Genomic DNA, 22,918 nt, shown 5'->3' on the forward strand with positions numbered 1-22,918 from the left:
ACCCGTGTTCCTCCAGTGCGCGGTTCTACCGTCCGGCAGATACACGAACGAGAGGTCCGGGTTGGTGTGCCTGGCCGTGGACGTGCGGATGCGGGTCGGGCTGGACGGGTCCGTGAGGAGGACGTACCCGGCTTCGGCGGCGTCTTCTAGTAGGCTTCTGCCCTTGGCCGACGTGATCGTGTAGCCAAGTTCTTTGTGTTGGGCATTGAAGTCCCCGCAGACGACGATTACACTGTCTTGATGAGGAGCCGTGTTGCGCGCCTTGTGTAGTAGTGACTTGAACTTTTGTTGGCGATGTTTCGGATAACTGTAGATGTTTACCAAGAGTAGAGTGTGTTTCTTCTGTTTCTTGCCGGTCGTGATCGCCACCTCTGTCGCGCAGTGCTCGATGGAGCTGCCCTTGTGGCCGAGGAAGTGTTCGTGTTTGATGAACGTGATTCCCTTGCGGACGAACATGCACACACCCTGCGCCGCCCCTTTCCCGCAGGTGCGGGCGCTGGGTGGGCTGGCGTGCGCACGGTAGCCAGGCAGGGACATCGCGTTGTTGTCTTCTGCGTGCGTTTCCTGGACCATGATGATGTCGGGGAGGTCCGATTCACCAAGGCCCCGCAGGTGTTGTTGTAATACTGCTCTTCGGCACCGGAAGCCGTTGGCGTTCCAGTGCCAAATCCTCAAGCTTGTATCGGTGCGGTTGTTACTTGGCATGTTGGTGGTATTGGCTGTATGGTTCCGGTGTTGAAGTGGCTACCGACGACCCGCAGGATGAAGGCCTTCATGTTCTCAGAGTTCATACTTTGCTCGATTTGTCTGCTCAGGTAGGCGAACTGTTTGTCCAGCCTGTCGGTGAACTGCCTGGTTAGCCTGTCCCCGAGCCTTTTCTCGAGCTCCTCCCAGCATTTCTCCCACCTGTTTAGTCTGTTTGTAATTTGCCGGAGGCGGATATTCAAGCCCGCGTAGCCGGGGGCCCTCGCTTCGCTCGCCTCTTGCGTGGAGATGGACGAGATGGTAGACTCGTCGCCATCTTCCTCTTCCATGTCCGGCGCTTCTTCTGCTTCTTCTTTTGGTTCCGCGGCTTCCTTCGCTCTTCGCTTCGCGGGAGTCGGAGAGCCCTGCTTGCCCTGTTTTTGTTGGGATTGTGGTTGTGGTTGCCGTTGCTGCCGTTGTTGTTGGTTGCTCTCTTTTGGCTTCACTTGATTGGCTTGGGTTAGCCGTTGCTGCTGCTGTTGTGATTGCTGCGGCGTCCGGGATTGGGGCCGCGACATTTTGCCCAGCTCGGGGGAGGGTGGGCCGGTCGTGGTCGTTGCTGCTGCTGCTGTCTTCTTTTCTCTTCTTGTTGTTCACTTCTTGTTGTTCACGCACCATCTTTCGTAGTTGTTGTATCTCGCTCGTGGCTGAGGTGGCGGTGGGATTTCTGTTGCCGTGCCGCGAGCGGGAGCGGCTCTTGCTTCTTGTAATCGACTTTGACCTTTGTCGCGCGCCGGCAACGGCAGCGGCGGCTCGGTTAGCGCTGCCGCCAGCTGCAACGGAGGCCCAGGGTGACGTCACGCCATCGCGCGATTTGCTCCTCCGCCTATCACGGCTTGCCACGCGGCTCGTCACTGTTGGGCTCCTGCTTCTGCTGCTTTCGCTGCGGCCATTGGTTCCGTGAGGGATGAGTTCCGGGAATTCCTCTTTTCTAGAAATTCTGACCTTTAGCACCGATGGCGGTGGCTGCTGAGCTGCCACGTTGGCCCTGGCCTCCTCCTCTTCGAGTTCGCGCTTCCATTGCCGCTTCTTGACTTGAAACGGCGTCTTAAATTTGTTTTTGCAGTTCTTGGTGCCCGTGGCGTGCGGGCCCCCGCATAGTTTGCAGCGTGGCTTGCAAACTTCTTGGTGATTCTGGCCCGGGTTCTGCTTGCCGCAGGCGAAGCAGACTCGGGCGGTCGGTGTCGGGCAGACATCTTTGCGGTGGCCCACCTGGCCGCACGTCTTTGGCGGTAAAGGTAGCACCTCACCACCACATTTTCATATTTGATGTAGGACGGTACCTTGTATCCGTCGAAAAGCACGATCACCGCCTCCGACTTGCCGATGCGGTGGGCGTCCAGCGCTGTCGGGTTGTACTGGTGTACGATGGGGCTGCGCACTTCTTCGGGCGACTCGTCGATCCCAATGTTTTTATAACTCCCTTGGCCGTGTTCTCCGGCGCCGCCCGGTACGCGAACGCCTCGAATATTTGGTCGCCCATTGCGATGGCCCGATCTTGCTCGTAGCGCTTGGCTCGTTCTTCGTCCGGTGTACTGACCACCATAATGTTTTGTGCGACGTTGGGGCTCATCGTATCCTCCGCCGCCGCGCTTATTTCGATACCCGCCGCTCTTGTGATGGCGCTCATCAACTCCATTGGCTTGGTCTTCCCGACCATTAGGCCGCCACGTGGCCTGACTACGACTTTGATTTCGTCTCGGGGAGCAAAGTTGGGCATCTTTGCTGCCTTCGCCATGCTTACGTTGACTTTGCGGGCAAAGTGAGCTCGCGTCAGTTGTTGGTTGCGGGGTTTCGAAGCAAAATCGAGGGCTTGCTTACCGTTGGCCGAAAGGGCGAGTTGTTGCTGCTGCGAGAGGGGCCCTTGCGTGCTCGCTTGTGCTCTTCTTCCGCGCTTGGACGTGACGTTGACCCACCCGGCGCGGCTTTCCGATGAGGCGGCGATAGAGGAGTCGTCGTGGTCGAGAGGACTCTCGTCTTCGTCTTCTATCTCACCGGGTACTGTGATTGCCGTTCTCCCCGAGCTCCGATCCAGGCTGGGCTGCCGTCTCGAATGTTCTTCCTCGGGTTCCATTGTGCTTATATCCATTGCGGACTCCGCAGATCCGTCACCGCCGCCGTCTTCGACTTCGGCACACTTGCCGCCGCCCCCGACGACGACGATGTCGGGGGTAGTGCCGGCGACGACCGCTGACGTGGCCGCCGCCATGATGCGGAGTGGTCGTATTCTTCGTTAGGCTTAGCCGGGCGGCTTCGCCTCACTCGGAAAATTGGTCGTAGAAATCGCAAAAATGGGCGAAATTGCCAAAAAGTAGTATCGCCAGGTAGCTGACGCTAAACCTAACTCGTACGTACTGTTTCGGATTGGCTGAGGTGGGATGGTCCTCCGAAAATTGGCATAATCGACGGAGCTGATGTGAGGCACGTCCGCTCACCTCGGCGACCGCAGCACCCTCCACCTGGGTGAAACTAAAGGAAGTGACGGCTACGTTGACAGAAACTCGGTCATCAAACAAACGCCAAAGCGAACCCACCGCTGCAGAAGGGCGCACTTGCGCAATGGTGATTTGATAAAAAACACCTTACCGAAGTGCATACTATGTGCAGTGCCATCGTGAAAAAAGTAAAAACAACAAAAAAAGCCCACGGCCTAGGAAGTGACGAAAATGTCGTTATCACGTGACTCTGGGCTGTGACGTCACGACCTCGATTTGTTGATGGCCGGTAAGAGCGTCCCGGCGAGATCGGAGGCAAAGACGGCGGCGGCGACGGCGGCAGGGGAGGAGGAGGAGGGGAAGGAGGAGAGGTAGGAGACAGATGAGGAGACAAATAGGAGGAAATAGTTCTCTTCAGACTTCTGAACGGCACAGAGTGCGGCCCAGGGGAGGGGTTCCTTTTTCCCTGGAGCCCATATGCAGTACGCAGCGCCTGTCCACCAGCCTAAGCTGGGTAGGCGGCGAGGGTCTGGGCAGCAACATCTCCCATTGCGCTTGTTTAGTAGTTGGCGGAAAGAGAGGAGGGTGCTCAGCGCTAAAGTCGCACACCCCGGTTATGTGGCGGAGTGTTCCTACTTCTGAACAAGATTTATATTCAGCGTTGTTGCGATTCGGGTGCATCAAGTGAAGATACGTCGGGTGTGGGAAGGAGCGGGATTGTATGAGCCGTAGGGTAGCATTCGTGCTGGCCATCAAGGAGTATTTGAATGTGTTCCTTGATGTGTCGTTTGGTGTGAGGGTGTACGACAAGGAGCTGTGATCTTTGACGTGAACACTGGAGGCCACAGGCTTTAGGACATTTGCGTACTAGAAGTGAGATGCCATGCGTCGGTGTGAGCGTCCTTTAAAGGAGCCATGAAGAGAAAACACAAGTTTGGCTCATTCGAAAGATTGCCTCCTTAGAACCATAACGACACCACTTGCAAACTTCGCTCAAATAAGCTACATAATTAGGAGAAAAGGAAATGACCATGCGACCCACCAGCTCATTTTCCGCAACAGAACCTATGATGTCACTTGGAAATGCTCTGCGATTGGCGGAGGCCGGCAAAAGCAAACGCATGTTAGGCAGGGCTTACAGTTTGCATAGCGAGCTAAATGCCCGTGAAACATACTGCACATTCTTTTTATGACAAAGAACGGTGGAGTAAACGGTTGAAGTTCCGAACGAACACGCAAGCGTGTATGCCAATGCGTACGAAACTACCGCCAAACCGAACTCGACATCTCGCCGTCGCCACCGTCGCGCAGACGAATTTTCGGGTTCAAGGCTCTTCGGGGGCAACGAACCGTCCCAGCACGCACAGCCGCGACCTTGCTTGGTATCGTAATCCCTTCACAGGAGGTTGGCCGTCATATCGCCAACCAGCAAAGGTAAAAATAGAAACAAGGGAAGTAAGGAACACAGAGCAGCAACGAGATAGTGCCACTCGTCGCACAGGTTTCGGTATGGAGGTCGTGTTGGCTTGCTGCTGTCGTTACGAGCTCGTTTACAGTTTACAACCACTGAAAACTTCAGTTTGCTCGAGTACTTTACAATGAAATTTCGTTGCTGTGTTTTGAAATGCCCATGTAGTACGGGCAAATCGTCTAGGGAGTGCGACATCCCCGCCGGTGAGATCTCCTTACATGTGCTGCCCAACGACGAACCTCGGCGAAGCAAGTGGCTACGTTTTGTGAACTTTGCAAACGGAGGAGAAAGAGAGCTAAAGGAAGTACGAATGTGCTCGCTTCATTTCCGAGGAAGTGGTTACGGCAGGGACCCGGACATGCTGGCGCTCGTCGCCGACTTCGTCAAATCGCCTTTCAAAGCGCTCTGACCTTGGGGAAAAAAATTGCCGTACACACCGCGCATTAACGCTCGAATCTTTCTGGTCGGAGCAGAGAGCTCGAGCGAACGGCTTTCCATACACGACACCGGCCAACTGGCATAAGCGATACTGCTACTGAAATTGAAAATACGGCACATACGTACCAGTCTGTATTCGTCCGTCGCGACGGGGCTGACGAGGCAGCGGTGCCGACGGCTGGGCGTTCGTCTGTTGTGGCTATCGCGGAATGGTCGCTTTCCCGTAAACCGCGTATCCCACAACTCTTGCCGCTCGTGCACTTAAAAGCATTGAGCGTTCAAGTGGTGTGAGGTTGTTAAATGCAAGACCGAACTCCTCGGCGAGAGTTTTGTTCTCCGGATCAGGCGATTCCATGACTAGGGCTGCGGGTGCACTAGGTTTTACTAGTATTTTTAAAATGGCCGCCGTCTCGGTCGACTCCCGCGTGTGGGTGCTATGTGGAGTCGACATACTAAGTATCTGTTTCATGGACCGGGTCGTATGACGCCATTGTTCACGTGACGAAATGTGCAATTTTAACGGGAGATTTAAAATTTTGACTTAAATTGCCTTATTTCTCAGTGAATAAAGCACCATTTGCTTCCGGGAAAGCGCTTGGGGTACTATGAAACACGTAATCTTTCGAATAAAACAAACTTTTGTTTTCTCTTCATGGCTCGTTTAAGTTTTGTAATTTCTAGCACAACCGCAATGCCCGCGCAGGGCCGCTAGACGGGCCGTGGGCGGAGCGCACAGCGGTGCGAGAGGTCGCGTGAAGCTATCACATGGTATTCAGAGAGAATGCAGGGGGTAACCCCGTACGTGAGCCCGGTGAGTACACCACCTGGTCTCCGCGTGGGTTCGTACTTAAATCGGTAAGACAACGGGCTGTCGCTTTGGTTCTCAATTAGTTCCAGGTTCGATTCCTGGTGACGCCAGTAAATTATTTTATTTATTCGCGGGAGTTTTCTGTTGACACCAACGGTCGTGAAAGAACCCCTGCGGGGAAGAGGTAAAAAGCTTTGCCTTAAAACGTGAACGAACTGTTTCGCCCTGTGTTGCTGCTCCACAGAGCTGCGTAGGACTAGTGAAGCTATTACTTCCGTGGCCCCACGTTTAAAGCGCGTTCGAATATATTTTTTAATGCAACGAAACTTGCAACCCCCGAAGACGTTTAGGCAAACCGCGCAAACCTTCGTACGCCCGCTCGCTCGCGCACGAACCCAACTGGCCCGCGCTGTACGCACCGAGAGAAAAAAACGTCGCCGGTGAGCTGTTTCACATGCGTCAGGAGGTTCAGAAGCATGGATGGTGTGGAAAGAAAGAAACGCTAACGGAATGGGAAAGAGAAAGGTAGGCCACGCCGCAGCACCTTGCCGCTAGGATCGCCCCAATTTTCGAAACTGAAACTAGCCAAAGTCGCCGACCAGTGATTCTACCACCAGCCGAAATAGAACGAAATCCACTGCGCAGGCGCGGCACCAGCTGGAAATGCGCACCGTTTCTTTCGTCTCAGCCGTAGTCTCATTGTCCTCCTTTCCGCATTTCAGTTTCCGTTGTGCCATATTCAAGATTTAGCTGAACACTCGCATCTCGCTGTCTCATTCGTGGCTTCCGGGTGGAAGCGATGATGTATTTCTGCGTACGCTTGATGAACCCTGCTGATAGCGGACGGCTAGCAGCCAAGGGGAAATCTAAAAATTAGCCAAGTAACGCTCTCGCGTTAAAAAGTGTGAAATGACACCTACGTTTGGGTCTTAAGATGTAAAATGCGACAGAATGATTTCGACTCCTAAGGAGCGTTTTGGAACATTCTACGCTTCCAGAGCACTGAAGGTCAGCGAAGTGAGAGAGAATAACAACCGTGGATTTAATAATCGTGACTCCCCGCCTCACCACACACAGGCATTGAGCATTGTTCGTGTATAACTTCGGAACGAAGGATTCCACGTACTGACTATACGATGACGTCACGACTGTGGCACAACAAATATTCTATCAGCTGATCCCGGACGATCCTCCGTCTTTCGTATCCATGGCCCAGTCCAGCGTCACACACGTCGATAGGGGTGGGGATCAGGCTCACGCCGAAAAAGTCGGCGAGGCAGGTACGCAACCGCAAAGGCGCATCTCCTGCGGGTCGGCAAAGCCGTACCACGAATGGGTCCGGTTCATTTCTTCTGCTGAAGCCGGCCCCCAGTTTTATCGAAGGGTTCGTTGCAACGGTGGCTTCATTCTTGATCTCCAAAGTGGAGCCACCTCACCAAGCGGTGAGCCACACCGTGCCCTATTCCACCACTTGGCTTCCGTCCATCATCGTTCGAGCTAGCACGATCGGCCTTTGCGCGGCCCCACTTCCTTGTCATCGTCGCTGTCATTCTCGCTGGCTCAATTGCGAGGCCAATTTCTCACGTGGGCAATCATCACACCAAGCCTACCCACTTACCGAGATTAGCTAAGATTGCAGCGTTCGCCCGGCAGTCAACAAAACCAAGAAAATGCCGATCGCTCGTATATCATTACCCCGCGGCGACCGCCCAAGGTCCCCAGCGCACGTTTGTCAAGGCAAGCATTCCAAGTTAGGCATATTGGGCAAGGTTTGCCCCAAAAAAAGAGAAAAACTCCAGCGTTCACCGTAATTGCGGCAACACTTGCTCGAACGAGAAAGACTCCAGTATATAATCATGGTCATAATCATGGTCATAATCATGGTCAGTCATAATCATGGCAACACATGCTCGGAACGAGAAAGACACGCCATAGGGTATTCCCTCCTAGGTGATGTCCAATGATTATCACTCGCAAAAAAAATGAAAGAAGATCACACTTATAGCTAGCAACAATGGTGGAGTAAAGGTCATTGTGGCAGAGAAGCAGATGCAAATCGGCTGGAATCATGGACTTAAACCGTCGTCATGGTCCTGAATGTAGCGTAAAGCTTTGCGACGTTCGGGTCTTGCCGGTTCGTGTGAGTTTCATTCGTTTTTTCCGTTAATTAAAAGGGGTCTTCACTTGTTTTTATCAGGACGGAACCGTGGCCGAGTAGTCCTGGCTCACGGCGCTCGGCAGGTTCCTCGTCCCAATCGTCAAAATTTTACGAGAGTCCGAATAGTTCTGTTTTACGGATCACTGTTCTGCAGGGCATGCGCAGTGATGATGGCGACGGACATACGGCGGCACAGCATGGCGGCAAGCGGTTTCATAGTCTTCCCACGAAGCAAGCGCCAGGGCATGCGGCGATGGCTCCTTCACAATGGGGCGTATGCCCTATTGTGAAGGAGCCATCACAATGGGGCGTATGCCCTTCACAATGGGGCGTATGCCTCTCGAGGCCAAAATACCTGTCCTTACGTGCGTCCCACACATAGTCCCCGCACCACATATTGCACCGCTCGATATTATAGAGCCGGGGTCTCAAACACGCGGCCCGCGGGCCGGACCCTTCTATTGCGGCCCGTGGCCCTCTCATGAGTGTCTTGGTTCATTTATTTTTGTTTTTTAAGCGAATGCGTGAGGGCGCGCCCTGCTTGTGTAGCCAAGGACGCAGGTGGCCAGAGACTGCTTGAAAACGCGTGGATATCATCTTTCACGGCCAGAGCGGACACCCCTCTTTCCGGAGGCCCCTCGATTCGGGCGCCGTTAAGTCGGGTGCACAATGGTCACAAGCAACTGCGACTTGTGGATCGAGCACTCTACAGTGCGCACAGGGCTGGGCGAGCACAGGCCGCGGAGAAACTGCCCAAGGCGTTTTATGACCCTGCGAACGGGGCAGCACGTCACTAATGAGAAGACGGCGGCTTGTCCGGAGTTTTCCAGGCTTCCTCGAAAGCGCGAAGGTTTCCGGGTGTTGTATGGTGTTTGTGGATATTGCTTCCTGTTCGCCTTTGTGGCAAACACTTTTACTGCGCTGCAGCTGTGGCGAAAACGGCGCAGCCGCACGTTGGACTCTAGAATCGGGCTCTAAAATGCACCCACGTGCGTTTAGGGGCGTGTCGCAACGTTATTTATGGCCTGGGAGAGAGTGACATCTCGCTGCTGAGGGAAAAAAATGCACATTGCCCTTCGAAACTGTGCACTTCCAGACATAAAACACCACATATCTGTTCGTGTGCGCAAATTGAGACGCCAAACCAAGCGCCTATCCTCCGACTCGCAACCTGTTGACAGCACTGTGGATGGTAGCGCCGCCCCAAGTCAATCATGATATAGCCCACTACATAATTGTGCTCCTACGTGCCTGTAGCCTCCGTAAATGTGACCGGTGTCTTTTTGACCTTTTTGTTTTTTGCACGATCTGCAAACAGCGAAGCTTTCTGCTGTGGAAGTCTAGCGATCCACAATGTCGTTGTCCAAGCAGTCTGCTAAACGCACGTTGTCCAAGCAGTCTGCAAAACGCAATGTGGAAGACGAGAAGAGATGCTTTCAGGAGCAATGGGAACTTCCTTATTTCTTCACGGAATCAAGAGACAAGGGGTTGTGCTTAGTCTGCCATCAGACTGTGACTGTGCCGAAGGAGTACAATGTTCGACGCCACTTTATGTCTTGTCATCACGAGAAGTTTGGTGCTCTAAATGGCAACATTCTCGCGCGCACACCGTGACTCAACTGAAGGCGGCGTTGGGAAAGCAGCAAAACCTGTTCAAAAAGGCGGCGAAAGCAAGCGACGAAACGGTAAGGGCAAGCTTTGTAATTTCTGAGCTTATTGCCAAATCTTCCAAGCCCTTCACTGAAGGCCTGTTTGTTAAGCAGTGCCTGCTCGGAGTCCCTGATGCTACCTGTGCCAGCATGAAAAAGACATTCGAGAAAATAAGCCTCTCTCCAAACACAGTCGCCGAGAGAATTAACGAGATGAGTGGAGACATTGAAAAAGGATTAATCAACCGATGCCGCGAGTTTGAAGCATTCTCTATTGCAGTTGATGAAAGCACTGACATTACAGACAAAGCACAATGTGCTATTTTTGTAAGGGGTGTAGACAAAAATCTCAACGGCACTGAGGAACTCTTGGACTTTATCCCAATGAAAATCACGACCACAGGGGCGGATATTCTTTCTGTTCTCGAAAGAGTGGTCGAACACGCTGGACTACCGTGGGAAAAGTTGGTTTGTTTGGCTTCAGACGGTGCGCCATCATTGGTGGGATGCAAGAGCGGGCTTGTTTGTCGATTGCGGACGAAACTCGCTGCACTCGGAATTACCAATCAATTTACCGCGGTTTACTGCATTTTGCACCACGAAGCACTGTGCGGCAAGTCTCTGGAAATGAAGAGCGTCATGGAAATCGTGCTCAGCGCAGTGAACTTCATCCGTTCAAGAGCTCATACCCACCGCCAACTTGTATCTCTTTTAGAAGCGGTTGGCAGCGAATATGGTGAAATTTTGTACCATACAGAGGTGCGATGGCTGAGTCAGGGAAGAGTGCTGAAACGATTTTTTGATCTCCGAGAGGAAATTGACGCCTTCATGAAGAGCAAGAACAAGGCCATTGTTGAGCTGTGAGACGAAAAGTGGCTTCACTCCGTTGCGTTCCTCAGTGAAATCACTGATCATTTGAGCTGCCTCAACGTTAAACTTAGGGAAAAAACAAACTGATCCCGAAAATGCATGTCTACATTAAAGCCTTTCAATCCAAATTGCAACTATGGGAGAGCCAGATGAGAATTCAGAAGTTTGATCAGTTTCTAACCCTGAAGTCGCTTGAGAACCTGGATAAACAATCCTGTCATAACTTCGCTGACCTCCTCCATGATCTCCAAAGAGAATTCGAAGGACGCTTCGAAGACATCACCAGCCTCGCCGATGAATTCCGGATTTTTTCGTTGCCGTTTTCGGTGCCGTTGGATGACGCAGCGCCCGAGTTTCAGATGGTACTTCTTGAGCTGCAAGCTAACACTTCGTTGAAGCAGGCATTTAAGGACGTGGCTGTACCAGACTTCTACAAGTTTCTTGACGATGCAAGTTTCCCGGCGCTTCGTCAACAGGCTGCAAGGATCATTGCCATGTTCGGAAGCACCTACTTGTGCGAACATCTGTTTTGCTTACTGAAGGTGAACAAGTCAGCTTTCCGGTCGAAGATGACTGATGAGCACCTGCGATCTACCATGAGGATCGTTTCCGCGTAAGAAGTTCATGCGGACATTTCTTCTCTAGTCACAGCCAAGCGTTGCCAGGCATCAAGCCAGTATGTTTAGAACAATAACAGCTACATTGAGGTTCTCAGGGAATAAAGTTTTGTGACTTTTATCAATGAAACTCGCAATATTTTCTCATCAATTACTATCAATAACGTTTATTATAGTACGATGCAGAGACGCAGCTGCCCTAAAGCTATTTTTTGTGATGCACCCAATGCAGTAACCACATGTTAAAGCATAATCGTTAACAAATATTTGATATTTCAGAATAGGCATCCACATTTTAGTCATTCTGGAGATTGGTATCGATATGTGTCTCAAATCCTGACGCCCAGCTCCATTCTGGAATGCCAGCGTTATCTGACATTTTGTTAATCATACCCCGCCCCCCCCCCCCCCCCCGCCTTGTTTCAATCTTCTTCGCTCTCCCGGCCCTTGCGGGACTAAAATTCGTGACTGCGGCCCGCTCACGGATGTGAGTTTGAGACCCCTGTTATAGAGGCTTTCAGCATATGGGCCAGCACACAATAACGGTACGGCGGCTGCTGCTGAGACCCGAGAGGGCCGATGCGCATTTGTTCTGGGAGGACGGGCGCCCATGTCTCGCCGAGCCCGCGTATTCATTCCGCTAAAGGCCGATCCACACGGCGGACCAAAACGATTATTTGGACCGCTGTCCGCGCATCACGTGACAGGACGTCACCAGATCGCGCGGACCGCCATTGGACCACGCAGGACCGCGGTCTTCGCGGTCCAACTATTCGCCGAGGCTTTTCGGTCCGCGGTCTCGACGGCGGACCGCGACATCAATCAGCGTGGTCTGACAGCTCCCGCGCCGCGTGGGCGGAGCCGGGTCCAGTTGCGCCAATAGAGAATGGCGCAGGCAGCGCGGCTGTTTCGAAGCGCTCGAAGGAGCCTGTCAATCACCCCCGCTGGGATAGGCGGCGGGCTAGGCTTACAATCGCGACGCATACTTCATCCGCGCTTTTACTAGCGAGTCCTACGACTCTTACTAGTGCAATGCTAGCCATCATTATCACTTTGTTTCACGCATGTGCACCTCAATTTACGGGAAGCGTTCGGTTCCAGCGAGCGGTGACGAGCCGTATGCAGCCCGCATCACCCCGCCGTCGCCGCTCGTAGTGTCGCCTTCGTGCGAACGACGCCGGCGGCTGCGTGAGCGGGCCCACCCGGCTGGCACGCGGGTGGCTGTTACTGTGGGGATGAAACGTTTCGTGCAGGCTTGTGCGTTACAACATGTTGTCGCGGCCAAACGGCGCCTGTGTTCAACCTTCCAGCTTGCGTGTTCAGACGGTCGGCCATTCCCGGTCCGCTCAGCCGGCCCGCCGTGTGGATGCGCTCTGCTCTGGATTCCGCACGCCACAACTTGGTTCCGCAGTCCCAGCTCTTTTCGACACATCCACTTTTTAACCCAGCACGACCTTTTCGGCGCAGGGTAGTCTTCTTCATCAACGTACAAAGCTAACGCCATAGCGGCCAAACGACGCTTGCGCTCTGTTTCCATTTCGACTGCTCCAAAATGCGCGCGGAACCGCCGCGAAACCAAGCGCAAAATACACATAAAACATGTGCGGCGCGGGCGCGAGCCGTTCGTATGGGTTGCAGACGCGCTCGCGCGTCTGCAACTCCATGAATCAACACCGTGCGGGTACTGGTTGCGTAGTTTACCCGACGACCCAAGCAAGAGCCTCAGTTTTTTTAGGGGCGAAGCTCCTTATGTTATGGGTCTGTCCATCCCTTGTGTCGCGTGGTACGTGACCGCCGCATGCTTTCGGAGATGCCGCAAAGTGGGTCGCGTTGCACGCGCAAGAACCGGCTGCAACCGGCAGCGCAAACTCGGCACCGGGAGCGCGAGCTTGTCTGTGTTCGCCAACGGAGGCGCGAGCGCACGAGCACTACGAGGGGGAGATCACGCAAGAGATCACGCCACGAACGCAGGCAGTCGTTCTCGGAGATCGAACAAGACGCAAGGAACTTTGCTCGTTTCCTCTCGTCTTGTTCGGGCACAAGTTCGCCCTAAATAAAAGTTCTTTCTTTACCGTTGTGTCCCATCCTACGTCACAAATTGTGGTGGAGGTGCGGGGTAGTCCTCGATGGCGCGGGGTCTTTCACCAGGTCTGGGCCTGGGAGCATTGACTCCGAAAATAAAAGTTGATTTGTACAATGTACGCACACAGTCTTACGTCTTTCTTAATGATGTAATGGGCGAACTTTCACGGGAGAGTTCCGGTTACCGATGATCTTCCCCTCTCGAGCTTCGCCCCACTTATCATCATTCATTCCGTGGATATGGCGTGAATTTTTTGTAACCCATTGGCTTTACTTTGAAAAGATTTTGGAGCCACGGCTTCCTGTTCATTAATTTTTCTAATCAGCACCAACTTCATATAGCCTAGCTAGTGCGGGGTTTTTCTCGTTTTAAATTATGTTGTTTTCATAATTTAGGAACATTAATTTTTTTACTTGCGATATTTACATTGAACAAAGCAAAATGTGGCCGTACGAAAACTGCGTAATAATTTGCAAGAAGCGACAAGCTTAAACACATTCCACCTGTGACCGTAAGGTTTACAAATGCTTGATTATTCTCTGAACATACAAATTATCATGGGCCCTTTGTTCACGAGGAATAGCCTTCACAGGTGGAGCCTGCATCAGTTTCAAAGTACACCACATAATTTTATTTCTGTGTAAAGTTTGAGCGCAATCAGGCCAGCTTATCTCTCCCTCCCCATCCGAGGAAAAACTGTTTTAAAGAGGTTCATGTATTGCTGCAATACCCTGTACGATGAAATTCGCATTCTGAGCTTTCGTGTTGAGCAGACGCGCATCTTTGCTTTCCTCAAGTGGTACATGGGAATACCTGTGCAACAGAAAATGCGAGTGTAGTTATACCTATTGGGGCGTGATTTCACTAATAAGGATGTGGTACCCTTCGAGATGACTTTTCCACTATACGAACAGCTTGCAAAGACGCGGGGCGAAGCATGATGTGCCAGGACGAGCATTGATAGGAATTGAATTTTTTTAAAAAAGCACATTGTATATAAACTAACACAGACGAAACAGCGCTGTGAGCTGCTTTATGCTTTTCCATACAATTTTAGTTGTGAGACAGCGCTCGTCCTGTTGCTTGTTTTTTCGTGCTTCGTCTGTTCGCGCTGTTAGTGTAGCCGGAACCAATACCAACTCGCCCAGTTGTTCTTTCTGTCGGATGACTACTGTTTTTGTAAACGTCTCAACTGCCACTCTCTATAATATTCAATAATGTATCGCACACCTATTTAAATCAGTGTGTCTAACGGAAAAAAATATATAGGTTCGATTACGGTTCGGGTGACTTCATTTTGTTCCGATTCAGTTCCAGTTCGACAAAATAACGTAAATAGCGGGTGTATGACCCGGTTCACTGAGATGAGTTATTACACGATGTGGAAACAAAATTTTTGTTTAAAGCTATCTACCACAAAGAGAAACTCAATTTTTTACGCGTTCAGAGGACCGCTCATAAAAGCGACGTGATGCAATTTGAATGTTAACTTTGATTTTTTTAGGGTTTAACGCGCCGACGCAATGCAGGCGATGAGGCGCGCCGTAGTAGAAGGCTCCGGATTAATTTTGACCACCTGGGGATCTTTAACGTGCGCCGAAATCTCGTACACACGAGCGCTATTGCGTTTCCCTCCACCAGAAAAGCGGCCGCCACGGCCGGGAATCGAACAAGCGACATCGTGCTCTGCAGCGCGACACCATAGCCACTGAATGTTAACTTTAACAGATAGGCTGGGTAATAGGTAAAACAAAAAAAAGTAATGAGCATTCATCGGCCCCGGCCGCGGTGGCCACTTTTCTGATGAAGGCGACAAGCGAAAACACCCGTGTGTTCAAGATTTCGGAGACCGTCAAAGATCCCTAGGTGCTCAAGATCAATCTGGAGAAGACCTCCACTACGGCGCGCCTCATCGTCTGTGCTGCGTCGGCGCGTTAAACCTCATAATCAATAAAGAATTCACCATCCTCTTTCTCTCCCAGTCGATATGTCGTCTCCAAGAATAGTTTAATGACTTGTGGCCGCCAACGAAAGCCACCACCAATTAACGTGACTGGGTGATTTAGTGATTCATATTGCTCCACTCGATTGCACCAGTTCAACGATAACAAAGAGTTAGCTACAATGATAACAAAGAGTTCATTCTATAAATTTCGTCTGCCACGTCATTGCTGGCGTTACCCAAGGTAAAATTTGAATGTTTTTTATGTTGCTGCATTTTTATTGAAAACGTCGTCTATGCCCAGTGCAACCGAACGCGCAAACTCAAAGTTGCGTTTCGTAAAACAGCCTGCTTTCTCTCATGCAACTACTACAGTTCGGGGTGTATTATTTTATTACCCGTTCTTATGTCGTGTTCGAGCTGGTCGTCATGCGCCACAAGCACGACGGTGTTTATAAATCGCGACCTGCCCATAGCAGCTGGTGACAATGTGGGGCAGCGTGCCAAAAAAATGCTGTGTATGGACGGCGGGCTCCATCACGTGGTGCTAAAATTGATCCCCAACCTCGCCATTTTGCTTTGCTCGCCTTGAGACCTGCGACTGCAGCCATGAAATGCTGTGTTCGTACCAGTCAAGACGGAACGTACCGATGAATGCCTATATTACGAGTAAGCACGTATACAGCTCACACTAGACTGCTCCGTCCGGACCCGTTTCCTAGCTATGCGAAAGTCGCCGTGCACAACTAATCCACACTGGTTTATATCACTTGCATAATTTATTTTACAGCATTTACGTTTATACAAGCATTCGGAAGCTTAATGGACTTTGGCTTCTGACTAGCCTTGTTTTTACGTAAAGCTCGTATGCGGACGTGCAAAATTTGACAGGGAAGGCGTGAATTTGTGTAACGCAGCTCCAGCCAGGCTACTTTGAACTGGTAGCACCGTCATCGTCGCGTGAAAAAAAATCATTATCCCCGGGAATGAAGCACAAGTCGACGCACACTTGTTCAGAAAATGCGCCTTCTTCACATAAATTGTGTCACTCTTGTAACACTTCCCTCGATCTTGCTTGCCAGCCCTTCAAATGGCAAAGCAGGGTATACATGAGTTAAACCCGGGGAGGGACTGCGATGAGAGCCGTAAACACAGTTATCTTCGAGATATTTTTTTGAGCCACTGCCTGCGAAAAGAAGCGATATGACAGATGTGAAAGTAAATTGCCTTTGTCGAGCAGCTTATGACCTTTCTCACGTGGACGCAACAATATAGCATCGGGTTCACTGAAAGTGCGACACAAATATGTTGCCAGGATCCCGGCAAATTCTCTGGAGATGAGATCGCGGAAGCGTTTCTTTTGGCTATGTTTGCCGCACAGTCTTCTGCAGATATCGACAGTAGTCTCCAACACCGATATTGGAGTCGCTGAAGTAATCGTTGCAGAGCCAATATACATGTTGCTCCGGCACTGCCTCGACTGACGGTGAAGGTCAACCAACTGCGGGCGCAATTTCTGTGCACGAGCGTTCTTTTAAATTTTGTTCCTTGAGGCACGTCCTATGGAACGAGTAGAAAACAAATAGAAATGTACCATGCACCGAGTATTTCTTCCTACTTAATTTTTTTTTTATGAGGTATAGGCACCGGAGTGGCGACATGGAGGCCGCGACACCCAGCCCCCACTTCGGAAGATATACGCAACACTGGTTCGGTCCCCGCAAGCCAGCACGTTCGTGTTTAGGCCGCAGCCCTGTTTTTGCCGCGCGGATGCAGCATACTAGTCGCCCGTTTGGGGTTTGAAAGGACGTACGAGAATTCTCAGTAATTCTGCCACACTATTCAGGTGAATGAAGAAAGATTTATTCGGTTAAACTTGCGTATGGACGGGAAGATAAATGCTATATAGGCGTGACGCCGATAAGAGAAATGATTGTGCAGCGTGCCTACGGGAACAACTTTCTCAAGATCTGCACGTTTGCTTCAAAAGAAAATGTAATTTATATTTTTCAAATCCACAAAAGAGGAGGATTTGTTGGCAAATATATCAGACGTTGCGCGATGTTTCCGCGCGGGGTGTTCATTCCAGGTGAGAACACTTGCAATTGTAGAACTACTAGCTGAACCAAATGGGTGTTAAATTTTAGCCTTTGAGCCGAATGCTATTCCCATACATGTAACAGTATGAAATGCACATTTGTTTGTGTGTGTATATAAAAGCGCTCACCTTAATAAGTGGAACCTACGTGGCTACGATCGAATACGAAGTCTCGAGGACTGGAAATGCAATGCCGATTTTGAATCCGTGACTTCAATATAACATCAGCAAAGTATTACAAGGGTTTATCAGGCTCAACCTGTTATCTGCTTTTCGTCTATCGTTGTTCGATACTGGAGGAGCAATGCAAGATAGATAACATACCCCTTTCCAGCCTTACGGAAAGCAGGAAATGGATAGCTTTCGGTCTACTATGTTGCAACCCTCCGCCAAGAAACTTTATGGGCATCCAGGTGTAGCCCAGCACACCGGCTGTATAAAAACACGGCCCGAAAAAAGAAACTCTTCCCGAGAAAGATATCGAACAACTTACAGTGGGCGTGGAAGGGGTAGGGGTAAGCAGTACATCTAATAGGCGTGTCGGAATAAATTACAGAATCTGCATGTTTGGGGATTTTTTTCTCTCTTCGATAATGGGTCCGGCGTGAGACCACTGTTACAAAAAAATAGCAGCGCTTTTATTACCGTCAACACCTTTGCAGTAAAAGTCACCGGAAAAAAAATTACTTCCCCGAGGGCACCCCTCGCTGGTCTGGAGTAACTCCAATCACTAGAGATGGGATAAACTTCTTCCTCCTCTTCATCATCCTCCTTCGCCACGGTCGTCTCCGCCTCCTCCTCATCCTCGAACCCGAAAATTTCGCCCTGCGTTCATATATTTCCAACTTTGATTCATGCACGTCTTATCTGTGTTTTTCTTGGCTTTTCAGTGGATTAGACCGCAGTTTATTGTTTTTTTTTTCAAGAAGAGACGATGATTTTATGCTATCCAATAGCTGACGAAACATTTCGTAACGTTAACGCGTTAACCACCCCATTTGTTGTTATTTGTATTTAATATATAACCACATGAAATATCAGATGAAGCAGAGTAACACCGCTGGGTGATAATCTACTGTGTCATAGCTGTGTTTGGGGGCCCACGTTGCGAACAAATTTAATGCGCACTTATGTCTATATAGCGCCGGGTAGCCAGCCGGCAACAAGCTGCTGTTAAATCAGAGCAGCATGTAATTCGCTCCCTTAGTTTGGGCTTTTCAAGATGAAGTAACCACGGGTTCATATCCTCAAAAGAAAAAATGAGGGGGGAAGAAGAATCCATGAGAGCATGCAGAGCCTTGAACGCGGGCTTTTTATAGTTGTGTTAACCTACGGCTCGTTACAAGGCGACAGCATTCTATCAGCGCCCCGATTCATTCGTAGGCTTCCCCCTTCTATATAGCACTTCTGCATGACTTCATTGCAGTATATAGTAGATATACACGCAAATAACGTTATGACATACGTTTTTTCAAAGGTGCGTTCACGGGGGCTAAACGCGGTCAGCGCGGCTGCACCGACCCAGATTTGGTAGAGTCTGCCGCGGCTGGCGGTGTGCTCAGCCGGCCAACTCTGCTGTCCAAACGCGCGCGCTAAGTTCCTCTTTCTATTTGCTTTTTATGACCCACCCCATGGATCAAATTGGGCTAAACGTAAGTATTAGCATCAATTTCTTCGTTTCGTTTTTTTTTTTTTTTTGCCTTGCGGCGCGAATTACTCAACCCCTTTTTTTTATGCTACACCATGTATGCGTCTAGTTCTTCGCTTTCTTTTCTTTGTCTTGCGCCGGGAATTGCGTAATCAGTAGGCCTGGAACACACCACAGCTTCTGTAGAATCATGATTCTGTACGGCTGGTGTGCACCTGTTTTGCTCATGAGCCATCACGGCTAGGTGTCACGCGGCATGAATAATTCAACAGTTTTTGCCTTTCAAGTTCGCAGTTTTGTAAATTCTGTGAAGCTGACCAATTGCCTCTCAAAGGAACCGATTCCCGTTAACTCTCCCATGTGCGTATGTGCAAAGAAGTTGACGTTGTCGTGACCAGCCTATCTACGCCCACTGCTGGGCAAAGGCCTCTCCCAATAATCTCCAATTACCTGGGTCCTGTGCTAACTGCGACAAATTTAACCACACAAACTTCTTGATCTAATATGCCCATCTAATTTTCTGCCGCCCCCTTCAACGCTTGCTGTGCTGAAAAATGGACACGTCCTATGTCACTGTAGTCTAGTGGACAGAAGAGAACTGAGAGTGGGATTTCTAGTCAATAAAAGCATAGCTGGCAACATAGACGAATGCTATCGCATTAACGAAAAGGTAGGTGGTCTTGTAATTAGGCTGAATAAGAGGTACAAACTGAAGTTGGTACATGGCTTCGCGCCCACATCCAGCCACGACGACCAGCTATTTGAACGCTTGTATGAAGATGTGTAATCGGGAATGGCTAAAGTAAAAACACAGTAGACCCTAGTTGTAGGAGACCTCAATGCTAAAGTAGGCAAGAATCAGGCTGGAGACAACGCAGTTGGGAAATATGGTCTGGGCTGTAGAAATACAAGGGGGGACCGTACTAGTCGAGTTCGCATAACGAAATAATCTACCGAGCATGAGCACCCTCCGCAAACGGGAGAGCCGGAAGTGGACGTGGAGGAGCCCGAATGGGGAGCATAAAGACGGAATATGCGATAACGCTGGCGTCGTGCAGGATGTTGAAGTGCTCGGAAGGGTTAGGTGTAGTGACCACCGTATGGTAAGATCTCGAGTTAGGCTAGATTTGAGGAGGGACTGTAATAAGCTAGTACGAAGGAAGCCGATCAATGAGCTAGCAGAAAGACGTTAAATAGAAGAATTTAATACGGCGCTGCAGAACCGATATTCAATGCTTACCGAGGAAACAGAGCTTACGACAAAGGAAGTCATCGACAATCTTACATGCATTATCACGGAGTGTGCAATAGAAATCGGGGGCACGGTGGCTAGACAGGATACTGGTAAACGTTCCCAGGAGACGAAGGATCTAATGATGTGTGGCAGCACGAGGCAATGAAAACGCCGAGCCACAGAAACACACATATATTTAGAACACAGGTCAGCAGCTGGCGGGCCAGCGGCCGCTATGCCTGGCCGAACGCCCGGAGTTCTTGGGAGCCTTTGGCTGCACGCGCCACCGGGCTCGCGCAGCGAGCCTCATAGTGGTTCTTCATCGTATTCGACAGTGCTGTTCAAGAGTTACACCACTGTTGCAGCAGTGCTGCAACACAGCCACAACACTAACTGCACTGTTACAGCAGTGTTGTTAGTGGCGGAGCCGTGGAGTAAGCTGGAACGATACCTTTGGGGGCCGTCTTGTGGGTTTAGGTGGCTGTTGCGACTGGGGAGGCTGGGAACGGTGAACCGCAATTAGTATTGGATATTCGTCTGGTTTCGCAAAAATCGGCTCCTCCATGAAGGCTGGCTTGAGGCGATCAACAGAAATAGTGTCCTGTCTTCCACCAAAACCCACGGTGAAATGCTTATCAGCACGATGAATGACGTTGTAGGGTCCGTTGTAAGGGTGCTGAAGTGGTTTCCACACCGCGTCACGCCGGACGAAAACGTAGCGGGACGTCACCAGCTCGATGGGCACATGGGGATCCGCACGTTGCTGGCAGCGTGGTGCGGGTGCATGAACTGAGCGAAACGAATCTCGCAGTTTGGTCACGTAGTCGGTGGGATCAGAGCACGGTGATGCTTCTGAAGCAGTGAAAAACTCTCCTGGCAGGCGTTGCGGCGCACCAAAGACTATCTGTGCGGGCGTGCAGTGCAGATCCTGCGTCAAAGTAGGCCGAAGACCTAGCAGAACCAATGGAAGGGAGGTGCACCAATGGGTAACGTCCGGCTGTGTCCTGAGTGCGGTCTTGGGGGAGCGGTGAAAAGGCTCAACGAGCCCGTTGGCGATGGGGTGGTAGGTACGCTTTGCTGCGGATGCGGGAAGTGCCAAGGAGGGTCAGCAGATTATTCAAGAGTGCCGACTCAAAATGGCGACCTCGGTCGGTGGTGATAGTTGATGGGACACCATAGCGGGAAACCCAGCCAATAACGAATGCGTTGGCGATGGTTTCCCTACGAATGACGGGAAGAGGAAACGCCTCGGGCCAACGCGTGAAATGATCGACGCACGTTAGTACGTAGGTGTTCCCTTTTGAAGAAGGCCAGGGCCTCAAAATGGCTACGTGCACCTTGTCAAAGCTCTCAGTTGGTGCCGTAAGCGAACCGAAAGGGGCCTTGGTGTGTCGGTTAACCCTTCACTCCTGGCATACGAGACAGCAGCGCGTCCAGTCGCGTACGTCCTTGTTGATGCCCGGCCAAACGAAACGCTGTGTCAGCAGGTGTTGCATGGCTCGTATTCGAATGTTCGCTAGTCTATGGAAGGCATTGAAAACAATGCGCTGGAAATTCGTCCGGGCTATTGGACGCGGGGAAGGCGTGCAAACGTGGCAAAGCACGGGGACAGCACACGATGGAATGGGTACTTCACGAAGTTGGAGTGCGCCCGGATTTTCGAGAAGCACTATTATTTCGGCGTCATCTTGCTGCGCTGATGCGAGTGCGGTGAAGTCAATGTCAGCCGAGTTGTCGGAACTGGAGATTAAAGCGGCGACACGTGAGAGCGCATCCGCGGCAGCGTTGTCCTTCCTTTGCCCGTGCCGTATGTCCATTGTGAGTTCCGCGACAAAAAAGAGATGGCCGGTTTCACGAGGTGAAAATTTGGTGGAGTTCGACCGAATGGCGAAAGTCAGAGGCTTGTGATCCGTCTCGATATGGAACACTCGACCCTCGAAGAAGTGCCGGAAGTGACGTACAGCCATGTACATTGCAAGAAGTTCTCTTCCGAAAGGGCTGTAGCGTGACTACGCGTGTGACAACTTTCGGGAAAAGAAAGCAAGGGGCTGCCAGGCATTGTCCACACACTGTTACAGGACAACAGGACAACTGCATTGTCAGATGCATCAGTCATTAGGCACAGCTGAACTCCAGGTCTCGGACGGACGAGAAGGGTTGCCTGGGACGTCTTCCTCTTGACATTCTCGAAAGCAGTTAGTGCTTCTGTAGAAGAAGTGAGTGGAGATGCCTTTGCTTTGTTTCCCTTGAGCATGTCTGTGAGCGGCCGGAGGAAGGCGCCGCAGATCGGGATGAAGCGGCGGTAGAAATTTAGGAGGCCAAGGAACTCGCGGAGTTTGCATATGGAAGATGGCTGCGGAAAGTCTTGGATGGGTTGAACTTTTGAAGACAAGGGGCGAATGCCATTCTCGTCTACATGGTGACCGATGAAGCCTAGCTCGTGAACACAGAACTCGCACTTGCCTCTACTGACGATAAGGCGATACTCGGCAAGACGACTGAAAAGTTGGCGGAGGTGGTGGATGTGTTGTTCTGCGTCACTACTGAACACAAGCAAGTCATCGATTGAGGCGAAGCAGAAAAGTAATCCAGTGGGAGCGAGAGCTGGCCAGCTCAGATCCTGATCGTCAGCTTCGGCTCATCGAAAGGGCGAAGGCGGCAGCAAGCTCTTCTGGGGCCCTGGAATGAGGACTCCACTCACAGCGCTCTTATTTTATATGAAT

This window comes from Haemaphysalis longicornis, unplaced genomic scaffold (genome assembly GCF_048455015.1).
Source record: "Haemaphysalis longicornis isolate Haplotype H1 unplaced genomic scaffold, Haemaphysalis longicornis Haplotype H1 scaffold_1, whole genome shotgun sequence".
Taxonomy (NCBI): Eukaryota; Metazoa; Arthropoda; class Arachnida; order Ixodida; family Ixodidae; genus Haemaphysalis; species Haemaphysalis longicornis.